We start from the raw sequence: 21,695 nt of genomic DNA, 5'->3' as shown, positions 1-21,695 counted from the left end.
CAGGTAAGCAGGTGGCCCATAAGTGCCAGTCATTTTCCTTTATTTAGTGAATGTGGCAGTCAATCAATGGACTCATGAGCATGACATGTATGGTGGCAGAGATAGATGTTAGGCTTGCGACAGACTCAACTGCATGAATTTCCCCTCTGGCTCTGACATACCTACAATAAGTGCTTGATTTTTCAATCAAAATTTCAATCCCAAACCTCAATCTGGCACCAAACCTCAGAGTGCTTTCTAGGTAATTAAATTAACTAAATTAGGCTCCTACCATCAGTCAAGAGATCAAAAGATTTTCTCTTGAATAGATATGCGTAGTGTAGATTCGGATTTTCTTTTTATTCCCTCTATTCCTTTACCTCACAATCTGTGAGCTTACTGAAGGTCATATACACTGTCAAAGTAAACATATTACCACAAATTCACTTCGCAGTAAAGTGGCAAGGCAATGAGATGCTACTCAAGGGATTAATGAGTGCTATCATAAAGCCTATCACTCAGAAAGTGCTGGCCCTATAGGGTAATTCAGTGACCTAATAAAATTCCTACTGTGACATGAGCTGGCAGTTATCACCTTGCAATTTTAAGGCGCTATTTTGTAAAATGTCTATGTGGTCTGTACTTGGTATTGGCAGATTTGTAGAGAAAAAGTCCAAAATGTCACTGAAGCATCTCTACTTTCTTTTCTTTCTGAGCGTAGATTATTTGGTTTAAACTTGTCATATGGTTCCAGTTGCTTATAACCAAAAGATTTGTTATGAGTACATCCTACTACCAAAGTCTTCTTTTTTCTTTTGAATAACCATAAGAGATTCCCAAATGATAATTTTCACTGAGGCAAATAAAATGGCTGATGTTTTGTAAGAGTTGGGCAGACATTTCAGTTGTCTTACCCAGTGTCCATTCTCTTCTACTTTGTGTTTAAAAGAAATGTTAATCTTTAAGAAAGCAAAGTACTCAGTTTAAAAGGAAAAATTACACTGGCCAGTCTCTTTTGCAGATGAGATGGCTAAACAGGAGTGTAATTCTGGTGAGGCAATGTAAACAGATGTTGCTTTAAGGAAAGCCTTTGAAAGGAAATGATAAATCTTGTCATTTAGGTTGATTTTTTTTTCCCTGCATGGTATGCAATGTGATTTGAAGCTGGAGTTGCTATCTTGTACCCCTGGATCAGCAGTGTAAACGATAGTCATTTGCTAAGGATGACAGCAGGAGCATGGAATAGCTGAGACACTAATGTCATTGTGAAGTCCTTGGACCAACCCTGGGTTGCTTCCCACTGGACCTACTCTAATCAGACAAGATTTTCCCTTTTTGATTAAACCATTATAGTTTGGGTTCTGTTACACTCAATGGAATGCAATACTGAACTGACATAAACAGCTTGTCTTCTTTTCAGTAGAGTTTCAGGACAGAAAAATCTTTCTGTATGGATCACAGAACTTATGCAGATGACTTGAGAATATTTACAGCATAACTTATGACCATGCTTTTTTGTTATAAGGATTAAAATAAATAACTAGTAACTTATGTTAGAATTGCTGTATTTTAGCCAATGAAAGGCACATAGACAAGGAATTTAAGGCAAAGTAAGTCTTGCTGTGCCAATTCTAGGAACACTTGTTTAACTTACTTCCTCAAATACAGAAATTATCTTATTTTTTAAGTCTATGTTTTCTGTTATTAATAAAATCTTTCACCCACTGGGAATGTGTTTTTCCTTCTAATAGTGCTGATGGATTTATGTTTTACCTTCAACTCTGCAGGACTATTTTTCAGATGTCCTGAGAAATAATCTTTATAAGCAATTGTTAGCCCACAGTTTATTTTGTTCTCTTTCTAACTAAATAATCTTTGAAATTCTGTCTGTAGCAATTTGGGCTTTTTAAAAAAATTCTACTTCTACAGGACTTTATGTCAGTATATCTTCCATGTCAAAGCATAGAAATGTAAACTTTGAGAGCCACGGGAGCTGCTACTACACACTCTAGTCCAAAATCTAGATAAAGGTTTGAGCATCACAGAGTCCTAGACCTGGAATGTTCTGTTGGCATCATGTTGCTTAAACCCTCATGTCAAACATAACTAGACAGAGTGTGGAAGGTGGGGGACCTGCCCTGCACAATGACTAGCACTAGGGACTTGGGAATAGAAACCTAGTGTGTAGTTTTGTGTTCTTTCTCAGATTCTCCTCCTTCCTTCTCAGTTCTGGTCTTTTCCCTTCACACTTTGTTTCTCTTTGAACTTCTTTGCCTGGGGCCATTACAGCCAATCCCACTTCTTTTGAGTTTTACTCACTTAGATCAGAAAGGATTTGCATCTAGTTGTTCAAATGTGATATATTACTTGACATGGGTCTGAAATTAGCTAATACCATGAAGCCGCCTCTCTAGCATCTAGGTGCTATACAGTGAAAGCAGGTGATAGTTGCAACCAAAAAGTAGGGAAGGAGATATTTATGGCTTAAAATAATAGCACCTTCTAGTCCCTGAACTAGTTACTTAATCTCTTGAGATTCTATAGCTATTTTAGCGAAAGGACAGGTGTCTAATCAAGGCTGTTAAACTGAGGGGCCAGGAGGACTTGGAGACAGCCTTAGCTCTCTTCCTCTACTCCCTGGGGATTGAACCCAGGGCCTTGTAGCAAGTGCTCTAGCACTGAGCCATACCCTCCAGCCCATCTTGGCCCTCATGAAAGACCATGATCCTGGACAATGTCTTTGGTGTTGCTTTGGAGACTTTACTTAGAACACAGGTAAGTAGTTTTCCTAAGGACATAATGTGGACCTTTCTTTTTCACTTTTCAATTGCAAACTTCCCTGGAAATGGCTCCACTCTATTAGTGGCCCCTTAGCAGGCTACAGAGAACCAGACAGGGGAAGAAAATGTACTTGGGGAGGGGGTTGACAAGGGTGGTGATGGTGGGTCAGGGACAATGACAGATTTCCCTCCCTAAGGATTAGTTGTGCTACCCATAACCATCACATGTGTCTAATGCACAGGGTAGGAACCTATGGTCTTTTTTAACTTAAATAGAAATCAAGTTCTGTTTTAAGTGCACATAGACCTACACATTACTGTGATTTGAGATCCTTCTACATCGCAGAGGAAAACATCTGGGAGGACAGGAATCCTACCAGGTATATCACCCTGCCTAGCCCAAGATCTTCCTGAGTTATCAATGCTTCTTACTTCCCCGGAGGCAATCAGCAATTCTCACTTAATGCAGGATAAATCGTGGTGTCTAGGACATGGGATTCTCTCTCCAAGGAAACAAAAGTGTTGGAGAAGATTGTGAAGGGTTGGATGGGCATCTAGAGCAATGGGGAGGTTGGAGGGCAAGGTGAGGGAGGAGACAATGACGAAGTGTTCAGGCAGGGAGGAAAGTGGATATCCTTTGAATGAAAGGGAATGACAGCAGATACATTGTCCCCAGAATGAATCTTCCTTACAGAACTTCAGGTTCTACTTTCCTATGCTCGTTGCTAGGGTTACATTATAAATTGTGAACTCGACTGACATGCCATCTCTTAATAAGGGCAAGTCCTTCATGTATTTTTGATAGTGTACTGAAGACAAAAATCCTTCTCAGTTTAGCAGAAAAATACTGCAAGAGTAAATTGTCAATGACAACATCAGTGTACTTGTTTGGCTTTAGGGATTAAGTGAACAGTAGCCACTGTCAGTCCCTGACATGGCTTCAGTCACCTCAAAAAAAAAAGTCAAGTTAAAACCACATATAGGAGGGGAGGGAAAGGAAACCTTCCTACCCGAATGGTGAGATACCTTGATTAAAGCTCAGTCTGACCTTCCTGCTTCATCTCCACAGAAATTGAGACACACTTCCTAAATGGAAGGACTTCACAGAATCATAATGAGCAAGGACCAGGATGCTTTGCAGTAAATTTCTATCTTCATCCTGGAGCGAGCAAAGGAGAAAATAAAGGAGGGTCTTTATTATTTGTTATCAAAAGAACAACACAGCCCTCCTTCCCCTGTTTCTTTTGTACAGTGACAGAATTATCTGAGGAACAAGTAATTCATTCCTGGACTCTTTAGATTGCTTTTCTGCACAGCTGAATTGTTAGGTTATTATCATTTCGTGGGTGCCAATAGTGTGATGGGAAGTCTTCTATTTTGAGGGTGATATGTATTAGTAAATAATTCACTCCAGGGAAATAAACAAAGCTTTGGGGAATTTAAAACAAAAACAAAAGCCAACAAAAACAATCTGTTTCACATTTAATGTGAGTAAAATAAGCCAGAGGTTTTTACTTGTAGGCTCTTTGATGTTCAATTAAGTCACAATTACTTAAATTACAAAATATGCTAGTAGCCTATACAATCCATAATGCTGTCCTGTCTTTATCATAATTTGTGGAATTAATACAATTTCTAGAAATTTGGAAAATATATCCACTGCAACACTGTATTGTTTTTGCACATTAAAATTTAAAAATTAATAAAAACTGAGCTGCTATGTTATTAATACCCTCCATTGAACTTAATTTGCTAAATGAAGTATAGACTCTAGTACCTTTTTGGTGCTTAGTAAAGATCAAAACATTGTAATGTAATATTTGTTTTGGAAGCATGATCCTAAAGAAATTGTATAAATATTCATTAAGGTTGAGAACGGTGCCTCTATTCATTCTATTTTTATTTAAGTAGTAAACCTTACAGGTTGCTGTAAGGTTTAGGTGAATACATACTCACCCAAGAGAGGAAGATAGGTTTTCCTGAAGGTAAACAGTGCTTAATAAAAATAAGAATTCTACCAGTTTGTGTTGACGGCTATTACATAATCTCAAACAGCTTCCTACTGTCCTCATGTCCTCATTGTCTTTTCACAGGTTCCTTGTGTTGTGTCAGGTCTGTGTTCCGGCAAATGGTGAGCATGTGTTCAATAAAATCTCACCTGTGCCCGCATAGGGGAGGAATGTATTATGTTCACATCAATGTTCCCAGAAGAGACTGATGTGTTTGTGGTTAGAATGAGGGCATGAAAAAGAAAAAAGGAATCTTCACTGCAGAATGGAAGAAAAATGCAGCAAGCAGTTTCAAAACTGTGAACATGCTGTCCTCTTGTGGAAATCTGCAGTACTGACTTGCACTACTTAGGTTGAAGTGTTTTTGAGTTTCCTAGCAAGCAGACTTTATTAGGCTCTCAGAATGGTATCTAAAAATTCAACTGTCTTTATCTTTTGGCCCAACCTCTGATGCAGAATGTCAAACATACCCTATAGGCTACACATGACTATTCTTTCTAAATATCTTTGATACATCTTTCCCTGGAAGAGAATGTTCCCTTCTTTCAGCCACGTCCTCTTCTACCTGGCTTCAGTGTCTTTGAGGTCATAATGAGAACAGAGTTTATAGCCCTCTCAGTAAGATAAACTAGAGAAATCGGGACATTTCAGGGTTTTATTGTTTTAAGAAAATGTAATTGACACACAGAAACTGGAGTAAATGGAAAAAAGAATTAATGGTATAAAAGTAAAAGCCAGGAGAAAATTGGAGCCAATTGCTGAAGAGATGCAAGAAAAATGAAATAAAGTAATGAAATTGTCTCCTTTCTTCCCTCCCACCCCTGCCTTTAGCTGTCGTCTCCCATGTTGGCCTTAGCACGTTGACTTTCTCTGCACTCACAGAAGAGGTGGGGACGTGTTTGTAACTGCTCTGACTACCTGAGAGTTGCAGTTCTTATCTACCTATTTTTGGTTGGGTAATTTATATTATTTATATAGGTATACATTGTATGGATTCTGGTCTTTTGTCTTTTAGATTTAATTGAAACCTTCAATCTATTACTTATATTTTAATTTTATGATTTCATTTGCAACACTTAAAATTATGCTCTTTGCAAAATTTTAAATTTTAATATTATCAAAATGATTAGTATTTTCCTCCATACCTGTTAAGACCTTCCTTGTCCCCAACAACAGAAAAATTCCTTGTATTGTTTCCATGCACTTGTGTATTACAACCCAAACTGGTTCATCACTTCCAGTCCTCTTCACTCTTCCCTAGTTCCCTTCCCATGGTGGCCTCAGCCAGTTTAAGATTTCTATGTTAATTCCTGTACCATAAGCATATCAACCATGTTCAGGTTTTTGGTTTCCTTCCCATGCCCTATCCCTCCCATGCATGGTCTCCCCTGAGTGTGACCCATGTCCCACAATATTGCTGCATTTGCTTTAGGTCTGTAATCTGCATCTGAGGGAGAACATGAAGCTTTTGGCTTTCTGGACCGACTAACTTCACTTAAGATGATGTTCTCCAGTTCCATCCATTTACCTGCAAATGACAAAATTTCATTCTTCTTTTTGGCTGAATAAAATTCCATTGTGTATAAGTGCCACATTTTCTTAAACCATTCATCAGTAGTGGGGCATCTTGGCTGTTTCCATAGCTTGGTTTTTGTGAATAATGCTACAATAAACATGGATGTGCAGGCGCCTTTGTTGTAACCTTCCTTTGGGTACCCATTCATTCAGGTACCCATTCCTTCGGGTACATCCTTAGGAGCAGCATTGCTGGATCATATGGCAGATCTATTTCTAGTTATTTAAGGAGCCTCCACACTGTTTTCCATAGTGGTTGTACTAGCTTTTATTCCTATCTGCAGTGTATGAAGGTTCCTTTTTCTTCCACATCCTCACAAACATTTGTTGTTAGTGGTATTCTTAATGGTAGCTATTCTAATAGGAATAAGGTAGAATCTTAGTGTGGTTTTGATTTGCACTTCCTTTTTGGCTAGAGATGGTGAGCATTTTTTTCATGTGTTTTTTAGTCAATTGGACTTCTTCCTTTGAAAAAGTTCTATTCAGTTCAGTTGCCCATTTCTTTATTGGGTCATTGATTTTTGGGGAGTTTAGGTTTTGAGTTCCCTGTATATTCTGGTTATCAGTCCCTTGTTTGATGTCCCTTGTATAGTTAGCAAAGATTTTCTCCCATTTCGTGGGTGGCCTCTTCAATTTAGAGACCACTTCTTTTGTTGTGCAGAAGCTTTTTTATTTCATGTGGTCCCATTTGTCAATCCTTTTTCTTAGTTGCTGAGCCACTTGAGTTCTATAGAGGAAGTCCTTGTTTATATCTGTCACTTCCAGTGTATTCCCTGCTCTTTCCTGTATTAGCTTCAAGGTTTCAGGTCTGATGTTAAGGTGTTTGATCCACTATAGTTGATATTTATACAGGTGACAGGCATGGGTCTAGTTTCAGTTTTCTGCAAGTGGATATCCAGTTTTCCCAGCAACATTTGTTGAAGAGACTGTCTTTTCTCCATCATATGTTTTTGGCACCTTTGTCAAAGCTCAGGTAGGTGTAGCTACCTGGATTCATTTCTGGGTCCTCTATTCTGTTATACTGGCCTTCATAACTGTTTTTGTGCCAGTACCATGCTGTTTTTATTGCTCAGGCTCTTAAAGTATGGTTTGAAGTTGGATATTGTGATACCTCCAGCATGGCTCTTTTTTCTCAGTATTGCCTTGGCTATTCACGGTCTTTTTGTATCCAAATGAACTTTAGGGTTGATTTTTCAATCTCTGTGATCAATGTCATTGGATTTTGATGGGAATTGCATTAAACACATAGATTGCTTTTGGTAGTATAGCCAAAATGACCCAATTTTAATTCAAAATAGTTTTCTTTGGTATAAAGAGGTGACTTGTTCATCTTAGGAGGGAAAGTAGATAAAGGGACATGATAAGTCTGCCAGTTTGGATTGAAAAATTATACCTTTGTTTATCCATCTTTTCTATCATTTCTGACATTAAATTCAACTCCACATGTTTCTTGTCTAATTTTGCCTGCCATACATTGGAGCCATTGCTAAGCCAGTGGACCATCACGAGGCCACACTGAAACTGGTCCACTCATTGATGAGGACTGACTAAAGAAGCGACATTTGAGTGAGTGAGTGATACAGCAGAAAGTGCACACTCATGCAGGTAGGAGAGTACAGCCATTTTTTACTTTCCTTTATGAATCTCAGCTGTGATCCCTAAATATTTCTCCTTGCTTGCTTATATTTCTTTATTTTACCATTTTATTATTTATTTTTACTTTTTTAGTTTATAATTTTAGGCTTTATTTTACATCCTCATGGCCTTGGTTTTTGTTAGTTTTTTGGTTAATGTTCAGAAATTCTCAATTTTGTTTCATATAGCATCCCAAGTCTGACATCTAGTGGAATAAATTGGTTAACACAACTTTTTACGGTGATGGCATCAAAAAGTCAGGCATACTGTTGCTTGGAATAGAAATTACTCCTTTTATCATAGTTCAAAGCAATGCCTGATCTCCAATTTTCAAATTTTATGTAGTGAAACTGAAAATTGTATTTAATTGTCTAAAATGGCACCTAGATATACAACTATGCTTGCTGTGTTATTAAATTGTACAGAGCTTTTGAAGAGTTGGATAACCAAAGGTAAATCTGTGATATTTGCTGTAAAAAGTGTGATGGTGCAGCTAATGGAAGAAGTGATTTTGGAAGAAAGGCAGAAATTAAGAACAGGTGTCTTTTTTGGGGGCCATTAAGGATCACAGAGCCATTTTGTCCTAGAGAAAGAAAATTTCAAAGCCATGTTTTTATCTTCCTCATTAGCTATATTTATGTGGAATAGATTAGCTGTGACAAATGTTCTTTAACAGACAAGGGAACCCTGAGATGCTCTTTGGGATAGCACAGTATCATTTGGCTCACGTTCTTCTGTATAGTTGAATATATATTATCAAAAGGGGACATATTATTTGTTTTTTAATCATCAATCTGTGATTTAAAAAATATATTTCCTATTATAAAAGTAGCTTAAACTCATAGATAATTTGGAAGAATTAAGAAACATTTAAAGAATAAACATTAAAGAATAAAAAGGATACCTATAATTTGCTCTCCAAAAATAGCCCTTTTGTATTTCCTTATGAATGTAATGTATTTATAATTTTTATACATAATTTATGCCTATATATAATTTATAGCTTTTCCTGGCAAAATTTTAAAAGGTTTGGTTTCACTTTTCCTAGTTGCAAGATAAATATTCCCTCCATATGACTTAAGAACACAATTTTATTGCCTGTAAAGTATTTTTCATAATTATAAATAACATTTATTTAGCCATCTTACTTACTAAAAGTGTAGGTGTTGTCCAAATATTTTGCTCTTTGAAATATTGCCACCTTGAACTCTCAATGTACGTATTGATGTGAATAATTTATGTCCTTTAAGGGCTTGAGATTTAAAAGGTATTTCTAAGGCTTTGATTTAAATAACACTTACCTTTTATAAAATTGTAATATTCAAGTTAGCATTGTATGAGCAGAGTCTTTAATCTCATCTTGGCTACATTGTTATTTTCATTTGATTAAATAAAAGCATAAAGAATACATCATTGAGTACAACAATAATATGATAACAAAAATGTGAAAAAGCCTCATTGGACAATAACTTGCATTTTCTTTGATTATTAAACAGACTTGAGGCTTTTGGTATTTACCAGAAATTGCACTTTTTTTCTTTTTTTAACTGAGGGCCTTGCCCTTGCTAGGCAGGAACACTAGCACTTGAGCCATGCCACTAGCCCTTTTTGCTTCAGTTATTTTTCAAATAGGGTCTCTCTTTTATGCCTGGATGGGCCTGGACCTCAATTCTTTTTGTGCTACTGTGTAGCTGGGATGACAGGGCCACACCATCACACCAGCTTTTTATTGGTTGAGATGGGGTCTCACAATTTTTTTGCCCTAATTGGCATCAAACCACTATCCTCCTGATCTGAGAAACTGCATTTCTCATTTAATTACTTGTAGCATGTTCCCTCTTGCAGCATTTTTTGTGTTGATTTGTTAGAGATATTTATAAAGGTGGGCCATTAATCATTTTTCATCATATATTCTGCCAGTTCTCTTTCCAGCTTGTTACATGTGTTTTATTTGGTTTGTAACACTTTACAGTTTTCCCTGTAGTAAAATTCACCAGTCTCTATAGGCTATTTTCAGCTTTTATGTTCAGAAATGTCCATTCATTTTCCACTTTCATCTCTGTCTTTTGCTTATGCTTTCCTGTTTCTGCTTTATAGAGGCCATACTTTTCTGTACCTTTTTGAAGATATCCTTTAAAATATCTTCAAAATCATTTTATTTTTTGATTCTTTTATTAAATCATTTCCTAAAGTAATTTTTTCCCTTTGTCTTTGATGAAAATGAAACAACCGATTCCATAGGTCACAAATAGAGAAACTCTGTCTTCAGTTGAAGAGTTATTGTTAGAGTTCCTTACTAGAAGCTTTTTCTTTGTTATTATATTTTTCTTAGAATTTTTTCCAGCACTGGGAGACAATGAGTTGTAAATTTCTTGGCAGGTGCCATTTTATGCCATATATCTAGTTCGTATCTTAAATTCAGTAAGGATCAGTGAAGGCTGGTTGTTGTGGAAATTAAGATGAGTTTGTCTGGTACTGACAACACAGAATGCTGGTCCCATTTGTGGGACTATGGATCGGGTTGAATTCCTTAGATAATTCAAATGTGGAATCCAAGGAAGTTTACAGAATTAGAGTGGCTGGTCATTTAAATATTCCTCCTACTAACACCCAGCAGTTACTACATTACTGCATCTCGGTTTTCTTCAACCCCTACTTATTAAAGTAACAGATAAATGAAATTGAGCAATGTGACATTTCAAGAGCACATCTATTGGCAAAGCAAAATAGCACAGCTATGATTTATGTTGGGCCATAATCACATTTTACTACTCTTAAAGTCAATATTTATTTGAGGTGAACTGCTAATATCGCATTCAGAGCTGAATTCCTTTGCGAGACTGTACCTCTCATTATAGCTGATATTGCACAAATGATTTATCAGTTTAATCTACCCCCCAACTATTGACTGTGAGATTGAGAAAACTTTAAGATTTATATTTACTAAAGTCATAGATTAATGTCTATTCTTATCAAAGTCTGAAACCGTGACTATGAAGTTCCCTTTTCCTTGTCAGCATGCAAAATTGTGTGTTTTTCCAAGTACTGCTTCCACTCTTCAACTGTCCCCATCCTCAGACACCCAGTGCTCCCTCTGTCTTCAGGAGGTCCTACAAAGGTAGTTTTCAGATTCCTTATTGAAAACTGATTGGTTTCTCTCATTTTCAAAATTATATATTATTTAAAAAATGCAATAAAAGAGATTAAGAAGTAGGTACTTAGGTGGCCATCACACTTAACAAATATTAATATTTTCTTATTTTGCTAAAGATCTTTTTAAACTGGTATAAAATTTACATGCACAATGATGCACAGATCTTAGGTGTACAGTTAAATCAGGTTTGGCAAATATTCATTACCCTGGAATTCACACTATCAAAGTACATCCCCAATATTCTAGAAAATTCCCTCATTTCCTTTAACAATTAATTCCTGCCCAAGCCCCCACAGGCATTCTGACTTCTACCACCATAAATTATCTTTTATTGTTGTAAAATATAGTATAAAAGGAATCTTACTATATCAATTCTTTTGTTCCTTGATTCTTCTCCTTATCTCATTAGCATTGGTGCAGGCATTAGATTTTTCTTTTATCTTTTTCTTAACCTCTGAGTCATAGTTCATTGAATTTTAAATATACCAGTGTTTGTTTTTTATTGGTGCAAGTTTGCGTTGTTTTCAGTTTGGGCAATAATGAAAAAATTTACATGACCATCCTTGTATAATTCTTTTTGTGGACATGTATTTTTTGTTTGTTTTTCTGGGAAAAAAACTAGGGGAAGAGTTGCTGCCTCAGACAGTAAAGAAATTGAAAACAGTTTCAAAGTTGATGAACTATTTTACCAGCATTGTGCAAGAGCTCCAGTTGCTCTGCTCATGGGTGGTTTCTTTTTTTATGACCTTTGTTCTTACTTCACAGTACTTACTACTCAAGGTCTTCAAGGACCAGGCACTGATATTGTCTGACATAGCTAATATACTTATTTTCATGCACACAATTCACCTTTTTGAAAAATTTGGAATTAATCTGCAATTAAGAACAATTGGCAAAACTGGATGTGGTGGTGCATGCCTGTAATCCCAGCATGGGGTAGGCAGAGTCAGGAGGATAGGTAGTTTGAAGGGGTGAGTCCCTGATTCACACAAAACAACAAGAGCAACAACAAAAATTCGACAGAAGTAGAATTCACAACAATATTATGTGATTTTTTTTTTAAAAATAAGACTACGAGATCTCCTTGTGGCTTCTTGCAGGTCATTGTGAGACAGGCTCGGCCTCATGTTGCTAAAACACAAATTCAATCAGAACTGTGCGCAAAGCAGGCGCTGTACTTTCTAGATGTACTTGACAAATTTGTGGCTCCTGGAGCATCAACAAACAAAGGCTCTAGGGCAATTTTATTATGAAGACCCCAAACAGATCCTCTTGTTTCTCATTCCAGGCAATTGTTTGTGTACCTGTCAGAATTGCTAGGCATCACAGACTTGGTGAGTGTATCTTCAAAACCATTTAGAGTAATTTGTGATGGAGATTGGAGACACTTCAGTTGCCTGACAGCTGCTCTGTAGTCAGTCATGATGGCAGAGGTAAATTAATCCCAGGGCTTTCTCTGGAGAAACTTTTATGCAAACAATCTCGCCAAAGAGAAACACGACTGCTCTCAGGAGTATTAAATAGAAATTGGAGCATGTTTTCTTTAAGGTACATAAGGCTATGGACACATTCTTACTAATATCACCCTGAAATGCTAATAACTCAGCTGCGAAAAGATCAGAATGTGGAGTGGTCCACACACAATATTTGGGGAAATGTAATGTCAAATATGATGTTGCAGTTTGTTAAAGTTCTTGATGTTTTGTGGGCAAAAACATAATTTGTGGAAATTCAGGCAGCTAAGAGAGGTTTAACATTGCTTAATGCAATTAATTCTGTTATGTGGATGAGCCGGTTCTATAATGCAATGATTTTACCCAGGGAAGGACAGAGAGTGCAAATTATACATTTTAGGCCATCCTGACATGAAATGCACTATTTAGATGTTTTTGGTGACTTTCCACTGTTTTGTGCAAACTTGAGAAAAAATTTTGGAGGTAGAAGAAATAAAACTAGAGTAGGGTGACTTTACTCTCAGATTTACCTGCTTCTTTCCATTATGTGTGAGGTAGATGACACAGTGCAAAGACAGAGAGTTTGGATTCAATGTACCATGCTCCAAATTCCAGAGAAATAGCCCATGGACATCCAATTGCAAGCAACTCTACTTCTGGTCTTAATTAAAAGCAGGGAACAAGCAGTCGAAAAGCCTCAACCTGCAGGAAGAGCTCCTATGCTTGCCATTTTATCATTTGCTCCTCAACCCGACACATAAGGTCAGCAAGGCAGGAAGCAGCTTTCTAAGTTTCTTATGAGGAAAATGATAATGTGACTTGTTTAAAGCCATAGGGTTAATAAGTGACAAAACCAGCACTCTCTTAGACTTTGGTGTCTTTGTCTCTCACACATTGCATTTCTTCCTTTTCTCATCTTGTTTCTTTTTTCTTTTCTTTTCCCCTCCCCTTTGGAAAAAAGTAGCCCTCCTCAGCAAACTTTATTCAGAAATAAATTTATTATTTCTTTTAAAAATTAAAGTATTTAAAAAATTTTATTATTATGAAAAAATTTATTCTCTGTAAACATTCTCAAAAATAAAAAAGGATAAATAAAAGTGAAAGTTGCCCATAATCCCCCATAGCTGGGAAGTGCTCTGATGTCAAATATGGTGTGATTGTTTTGCTGGGGTTCCCTGGAAAGGAGCTTTTCCTTCGCTACCTGCTCACCATATAATGAAGCCTCCAGAAGTGGGTTCTGCACCAGAAGATGAGCCTGGAGGACAAGGGAAGCAGTGCTAACATATTTCAAGGTCCTGGGTGAAAATGCCCCATTTTTTCTAGGTGAGCCATGGGCTAAGAAAGGGCACTGTGGAAAGGAACCTTGAGTTATTGGTAGGCGGATGTCCCCTACATGTAGCTATGAATCATGCTGCTTGCAAATATTATTACCTTTCTTGGACTCAGATCCTTCTGTAAAGTCTTGGTGAAACTCAATGGCCTTGCTTCTGTTCTGCATTGGAGAACTGATCAAGATTCTGCCATTAGGATAAAGTCACAGAGGCTAGTGTGCTTTCCATTCCCAGAAGACCAAGGGTTACTAGCAGCAAAAAGAAGAGTCACTTCATGTTAAGTGGTTTCTCCTAGTGATATGAACCTCTCTCTTGCTGTTCCAGAAGCAGCAAAATGTGTTCCCTTTCACCCCTGTTGCACCAGCTCTCAAATCTTCTACCCAGACACTGCTCTGCCAGGACACAGTGTCTAGAACTCCTGAGGGATGAACTATAAGCAACACTTAGCTTGTGAAAAGTCTCATGTGTGTTATGACATAGAAGTCACAGGGACAAATACAATGGGAGAATGTATGCTACCTGGACCTCAACACCCTCATTAAAGAGTAAAACTATGTCCTTTCCTAATTTTCTTGCTATGAAATCACACAAGACTAACTTTTTTTGGTCCTTTCAGCCAGGAGACATAGACAGAAGGAAATCTATCTCAATATGATTGCTATGATATATATCTCTTCAATAGAGAAATGTACTGGCACTAGTGGCTCACGCTTGTAATCCTAGCTACTTGGGAGGCTGAGATGGAAGAATTGTTGAGCCCAGCCTTGGCAAATATTTCACATGACCTCATCTCAACCAATAGCTAGGCGTGGTACTGTGGTCTGAGATTAGGAGGGCCATTATTCCAGGCCAGCCTGGGCAAAAAAGCTCAAGAGACCCCTTCTCAGTGGAAAATAGCTGGGCATGGTAGCATTCCAGTCATGGTGGGAAGCTTAAATAAGATAACTGTCCAGGCTGTCTTGAACAAAAAGTGAGACTCTATCTCCAAAATAACCATAGCAAAAAGGGCTGGAGGTGTGGCTCAAGCAGTAGAGTGCTTGCCTAGCAAGCACAAAGCCTTGAGTTGCAACCCCAGTACTGCCAAAATAATAATAATAATAATAATGATAGAGAAATGCATGAGGTACTTGCCACCCCAAGTTTAGGTTGTCTAACTCAAGCTCACAGTGGGTATATGACAAGGAGACAGCAGCATGGGCCTGATGAAGCAGCTGGAGGTAAAATATGTGACCTGTTTCTAAACTATGTGAGATAACATATGGCTGAGGCCATGCAAAAGAGGTCAGTTTCTGACAGGTAAGTAGAAGCTAAGCATGCCATTGGAGCATCAAAAGTAAATGATGTTATTTGAAAGTTCAGGTGCAGCCTTTGACACTAGCAAGCATATTTTTTATTCTGGCAAGTATACTTTTTATATGGATAAGTTGTAATCTACAACAACATTAGGGGACAATCCTTGTGTCACATGTAGCTTTAAGTTTGGAAGCAGCAAGAAAAAACCTGCTGGGCTGCCTCCTATGGCTGTTTCAGATTTGTTGTGCATGATTTCAGGCTATATGTACATGACATTCCCTGGGGTTTCCCAGTGCAACTGCCTGCCACCTGATTTTTCTGTATTTAGATATTTGAAGTTCAGTGTTGTATAATTAATTTGCTTGGGATTGTCTGACATTATCTATCACACACTTCAGTATTAAAACCCTCAGGGTTTTGCCATGATCTTAAATGATATTTGATATCAATCTGTCTAATGTTGAGACATCTGTGGAAGTGTGTGTGTGTGTCTGTGTGAGCGCACGCAATACGGCATAACTAGCTTTGTTTTAAAGGAGGTTTGTTTCTTGAGAATCAAACCAAGATTTAATAGTAAATACATGTTTAATCTGCAGAATTCCTCCCAACCCTGTTGTTTTTTTATAAGGACCAGACACAGAAATGAACAATTAGGAGGTGCTAGGTATGGCTCTTTTAGGGATGTCAGGGTAAAAGAAGTGGCTAGATGGCTCCAATTTTTCTGTTTAAAGCATGAGTTTTTAAAATTTTCTTTGGAGAAATAGGCATTGAATTTTCATGGTTGTTAAAAATGTCTAAATGTAGATGATATCTTGCACTCCTTGTACATTTTGTACTCAACTAGTAATTGAGAATGGAATAGTGCAAATAATTCCAAACAGACTTTATATGATGATGGAATGAGAAGAATTGTAGTAGCTTGTACAGCTGATCTAAGACAGAACTCTCACTTCTTCTGCAGCTGGGCTGGGAAGACCACCTGCAGTATGAAACATTACCTGATTCTCTCAGTCTTCTCTTTCACTAATGCCTCCTGTTACTTTGATCCATGTTAAGAATGGTCAGGTCCAGTTCTTGGATAGATGGAGAGCACTGTGCAAGTGAGAGGCTATGCCACAACGAGGCTTGGTCTTGGTTTCCAGAATGGCCATTTTCTTTTGGCTTAGGTGATTTCTCAGGTTCTACCCCAAGCATTTTAAATAAAGAGGTAAGGGGAAATAAAAGAAGTGGACACAGCTCCCTTTTGCCTCCCTGGTTTTTCTCAAAATGCATGTCATGTTGGTTGGTATGGCCTATATGAATGGAGTATCCTCTGATTCAAGGAAGTTCAGAGAAGGAGCATTTGGCTTTCATTCCAACAGGCTGGAGATGTGTCATGGTGTGTTTTGAGGTCTATCTACCACTGCGTGAAGGCTTCCTGGCTGGCTTTCTGGCTTCCTAGTCTGTGTTCTCATTCCTATTGACTATATTTGTCAAAAATATCATTCCAGTGGCTATGTTTCTGCCTTTTTGGGGATAGGATTTACCTGCAAGTCTCAATTGCTTCTTGTTTTTTATTTCTGCTAGCACATTGAGTACAATTTCCACATAGCTGGCAAAGCAAATAGGAGGTAGTTCAGTGTTGTTTGTTATTATCACTCACTTTTTGGACCAGATTCTGGCTATCACCCCAAACCAACTTTTCTCTTCTTCTGGTCAACCAGAAACTATTTTCCAATCTCTCTTGTGCCTAGGTGCGATCATGTGAATGACTTCTCATCAGTGAGATGTGAACAAACACTAAGCACAAAAGAGGTACCAGGCTAGAGGTTGGATGCTTGCTAGCATGTGTGAAGACCTGGGTTTGATTCCTACTCAGCACAGGAAGAAAAAAAAGGTACAAAGAACCTGGATCCCTGATGACTTAAATGGGGGCAGTGAGCCAATCAGTCTTGAAGTGTTCTTGTCTCCCTATTGTGTATCATAACGTATGGTCACCACTTAGGTAACTTGAGTCAAGATTATTTGTTACTGAAAACAGAAATGAATTCTGTGGCCAAGCAGTTCATTTCTGGGTATCTTGTCAAGATTTCCCCCAGAGCAACCTCAGCTGATTTATACCAGCTTCTTAGAACTTACAAGTTTCACTCATTGCCAAGTGTGTTTAAATTCAGCCTGTCTTCTTCCTGCTGCTATTTAAGCATATGTTTTATTGTCCTGTCAGCAGCAAAAAACTCTGGGTGATATACTGAGTGTTATTTGGCAAATCTTCCAGCCACTTCTATTCCAGTGTTAATTAATCTCTGGAACTTCAAGCTTTCTTGATAGATCCCATTTTATAACCCTTTAAATTGGATCCAAAGGAGCTAATTATATTCAAGTCTAATTGATCTCTTTTTTTCTTTTTTCTTACATTATTTTATACTTTAAAACTTTTTACTTCTAATAGTTAAGTTATTGCCTTAACATGACTTCCTGCCCTTAGTTAGAAAAAACCTTCCAGCTTCCACTGCCTACCTGGTGCCAAAGCCAAACCCACATAGCAATTAAGTTAGCAGTGGGCTGAGGGTGATGCTGCACACCTGTAATACTAGGAATATCATGAGTTCAAGGGCAGTTGGAGAGTGGCAAGTCCTTGTTTCAAAATGAAACAAGACAAAATAAAAAAATTGGGAATTATTCCATCAGTCTCTTCATCCAAATGGTCACCAAGTGCTACCAATTCAAACTCACTAACATTTCTTGAAGAATCTGCTTCTCATGTCCACAACTCCACCTTTTGTTCAGTTCTCATTTTCTCTAGGAAAGAGAAATGAATAATGAGCATGAACTTGACTCCAGCCTTCCCTTTCTAAGTCCCCTTACACATTCCACTATGTATGAGACCACTGTGAGGTATGTTTTCACTGTGTCTAAAGTTTTGTGTTCTTCTTCTTTTCAGCATTATAAACCTTTTTTCCACATCAAGAATTCCTCATTGACATCAGACTGAAAGTCAGCATAATATCCCATTACACAAAGGTAACATATTTCCATTAACATTACTCTAACATTGCAATGAATACTTCCAAGCACTATCTGTCATGTTGAAATGAAGTACATAAAACTTACCAATATTGAATTATTTACTTAGGATTTCTAAAATACAATTACATGCTTATAGGGTAGTAACATTTTAAGCCTTTTGATATACATTGCTAAAATTTTTATGTGTGTCCATATCTTTTCTGTAGGAATAAAACTGAATACAATCATTAAGAAGCTTTCTCAAACTTTTTATTTGCCTAAGATTTCTAATGGGATACCACTTTAAAAAATATTTAGAACATTCTACAAGTGTACCAAGAACATTATTTTATGTTTAAAAGAGATGCAGAGAAATTTCCATATAGTGATAGAAATTTGGGGTGGCTCAGACCTGGAAACTTGGGTTTCCATGACATTTCCTACTGAAACTATTATCCTGTTGTACAATATCTAAGGAGATGATGGAGAATATTTCCCCATTGAGAAACCCACTTTATTACTAGGCAGATTATCTTATTCTCATTAGATTGGTTGTGTAAATCTATAATGAATCAATCATGGTCTCTCTCAAGGGCTTTGCACCTACTCTCACTGCTGGGGACCTCTGTTTCTCTCGATTGTTATTTCCTTCACATTTCTTCTCAATACATCCATATCCAAGAACCTCTCTTCTTCAAGTCCTTGTGCCCATTATCATCTGTACGCTCCTTTATTTTTCTTAATGGCAATTCCCCCAACCAGTATATTGCATTTCTTTATTTCTTTATTGTCTCTTTGCTTTTATTAGAAGGCATGCTCTATGAAGGTTAAGTTTTCATTTTTTCTTTCCTGCTATGTCTTCAAAGCCTAGAGTGGTACCTGACACTTAGTAGAGCCTCAATAATTATTATCGAAAGAATGATGAGGCAGAAAGATACACACTACATGCCCTTGCCTGTGTTCAGAGAATGCTCACCTCACATCTCTTAATCTGTTGAGAGAAGCTTTCAGACATCTCATTAACCAAGTGGTTTTTTCAGACTACACTGTAGACTAAATATATTCTATCAGCAGTCATTATATTAGTAAAGCAATTGGGGAATGTTAATGCTAAGTCTTTTCATGTGATAAATAACATCCTCATTATATCAGTCCTCATATTGAGCATTGATACTAGGTCCCTATTATTTTTTACTTCCTCTAACTAGCTCTGGATGAAAGACAAAAGTGTCTGATGCGTTAGTTGCTATTGCAATTCACAGTCAAGTTCTAATAGTGTTTATGGAGATATATAACAACAATCCAACTAGATAAATATTTATTCCATAGTTTTTCCCAGAGGCCTTTAATACACATTTTTTGAAACTCCCCCTCCTGTCCTACCTGGGCTTTCTTTATTAGCCTCAAAAATTGAGGATGGATATCTAATCAGAAAGCCAATTATCAGTTGTCTGTGTTTCCACGTTGGTGTTTTATGTTTTTCTAAGTCCAGATGAGCTGCTTATTATCTGGTAAGCACCCACCACTACAAGCAGAAAAAGTTCTCTTTCCAGCTGCTCTCACGGATGCCACAGAAACCTTCCTTTTCAGTTCATTAAATTTGACTTCAGGCAATTGCTAAAATGCAAGAGAATTCTTTTTTGTTATTACTTTGGCATTTCCAAAGTTCAGTCTCTCACTAGCAACAATGAGCTCAAGAGCTCATTTTTTAAAAAATTAAGTTATTTTGGAAGATAAGGATTTAGGTAGGGAAAAAGAGCCCATTCCATAAATGACAAATATTTAGCATTATTTTTCCTTTTATTTATGTAGAAAGGCCCTCGATTATAACTGATTTTTAAATTGGCTTTACAAGTGCATGATTAGAAGGGAATATTCTTGAATATCATTCTGCATCATCTCTTGTCTCAGTTTTCAATCAATGGTTTATAACACTTAAAGCACATTGTTGGGTTGGGGGTGGAACAAAAGCAATTGTGCAGCACTTGCCTAGTGTGTGCAGGGCCCTGGGGCTGAGCTTTGGTACTGCAGAGTAGTACTAATCATTAAAATATAAAATCAAACAAGTGTGGTTTGAAGGCCATTTAAAAGTATAGTTAAGAAATATTTGTGAATATGTGTGTGTTGTGATTTCTCACTAACTTTTGCCAGTCCTCAATTCTGACAAACTAAAGACAAAAGTAAAAGGATTTTATAGGTAGAATCGTGTTAGCCGCAGCATAATTTATTTAAACTTTTTGTTACTTCTGTCAATTTATGTTGCTTTTATAATTGTGCAACTATAAACAACTTACAATAAATATCCCTATCCCTCTAGTATATCGTGTATTATTATACCCCTGTCTTATATTAATCATCTGTCTGTCTATCTAGCATCTATCTAGCTATCATCTTCATCACCATCTTCCTGTTCATACATACACACATAGATATATAATGCATACATTCAACTACATTATATATCATCTCTCTGTCTGTATATCTTGGAATTAATTCTGAGTAGTGGAATTGCTGGATCAAAGGATTTTTTAATTAAAAATATTGTCTACCTTGTATTCCATTGATTTGAACCAATTCATTCTTCCCCATTAGTGAAAAATTAAACTTTTCCATCCCTATATGTTTATGAAGTAGTGGATTGTCAAATCTTACTTTCTCAGTGTATTAGGTTATTGTTTTAAATGATATTTCTTGAACTATGAATGTACATAAGAATATTTTCTGTAAGTTCAAAAACTATTTGTTTTTCTTTTCCTGTTCTTCTGGCCCTCTTCCTATTTACTGCAAGAAAGTAAAATGGAACTTACAATGAAGGTCCCCCGTTTTAAAAACACCCTTTTAATATGTGCAGACTCTGATCATTGTCAGTGGTACATGTTGCTCTTACTGCCTTTGTACCAATGGTCTGTTCCTGCACATGGTGTTGTAATCTAAGTGCGATGATATACCAACTTATTGATACATCTGCTTTGATTATGACTCCATAATTACATGTTTCTGGCTAGGAATTGTTGATTTTTGAAAGCCAAATAATACCTACTCTGAAGGGACTTGTATCAAAGGCCTCTTTAGTTTTTATTGCCGAACAAATGTTGCTATAATCTGCCAGAAAGATGCAACATGTATTTATCTCAGGATCACTACCAGACCTAACCTCAGTCTATCATTTTATGTTTCATTACAGAACACATTTTAGCTGGCGCTGGTGGCTGATGCCTGTAACCCTAGCTACTCAGAAGGCAAAGAGCAAGAGGATCGTGGTTTGAAGTCAGCCAAGGCAAATAGTTCACGAGACCCTCTCTTGAAAATACTCAACCCAAAAAAGAACTGGTGGAGTGGATCAAGTGGTAAGGTACCTGTCTAGCAAGCATGAGGCCCTGAGTTCAAACCCTAGTACTACCAAAAAAAAAAAAAAAACAACAACCAAACAAAAAAAAACCCAAACCCCAAAACAATACATTTTAATTCTTACATAAAGACATTGGAATTCATGAATATAT

General features: G+C 37.1%; 1 long non-coding RNA gene across 1 annotated transcript in view; it reads left to right on the top strand.

Annotated features, from left to right (window-relative positions):
* LOC141420597 (uncharacterized) overlaps window positions 1-21,695 on the top strand; it is a 35,015-nt gene that overhangs the window by 9,939 nt on the left and 3,381 nt on the right. Inside the window, exons 2-4 of the long non-coding RNA XR_012445119.1 lie at window positions 16,944-17,086; window positions 18,131-18,210; window positions 21,380-21,542. This is a non-coding gene — a long non-coding RNA (uncharacterized lncRNA). The remainder of the gene's footprint in view (window positions 1-16,943; window positions 17,087-18,130; window positions 18,211-21,379; window positions 21,543-21,695) is intronic.

This window comes from Castor canadensis, chromosome 2, assembly GCF_047511655.1.
Source record: "Castor canadensis chromosome 2, mCasCan1.hap1v2, whole genome shotgun sequence".
Classification (NCBI taxonomy): Eukaryota; Metazoa; Chordata; class Mammalia; order Rodentia; family Castoridae; genus Castor; species Castor canadensis.
This window is presented reverse-complemented; position numbering and strand designations above follow the sequence as displayed.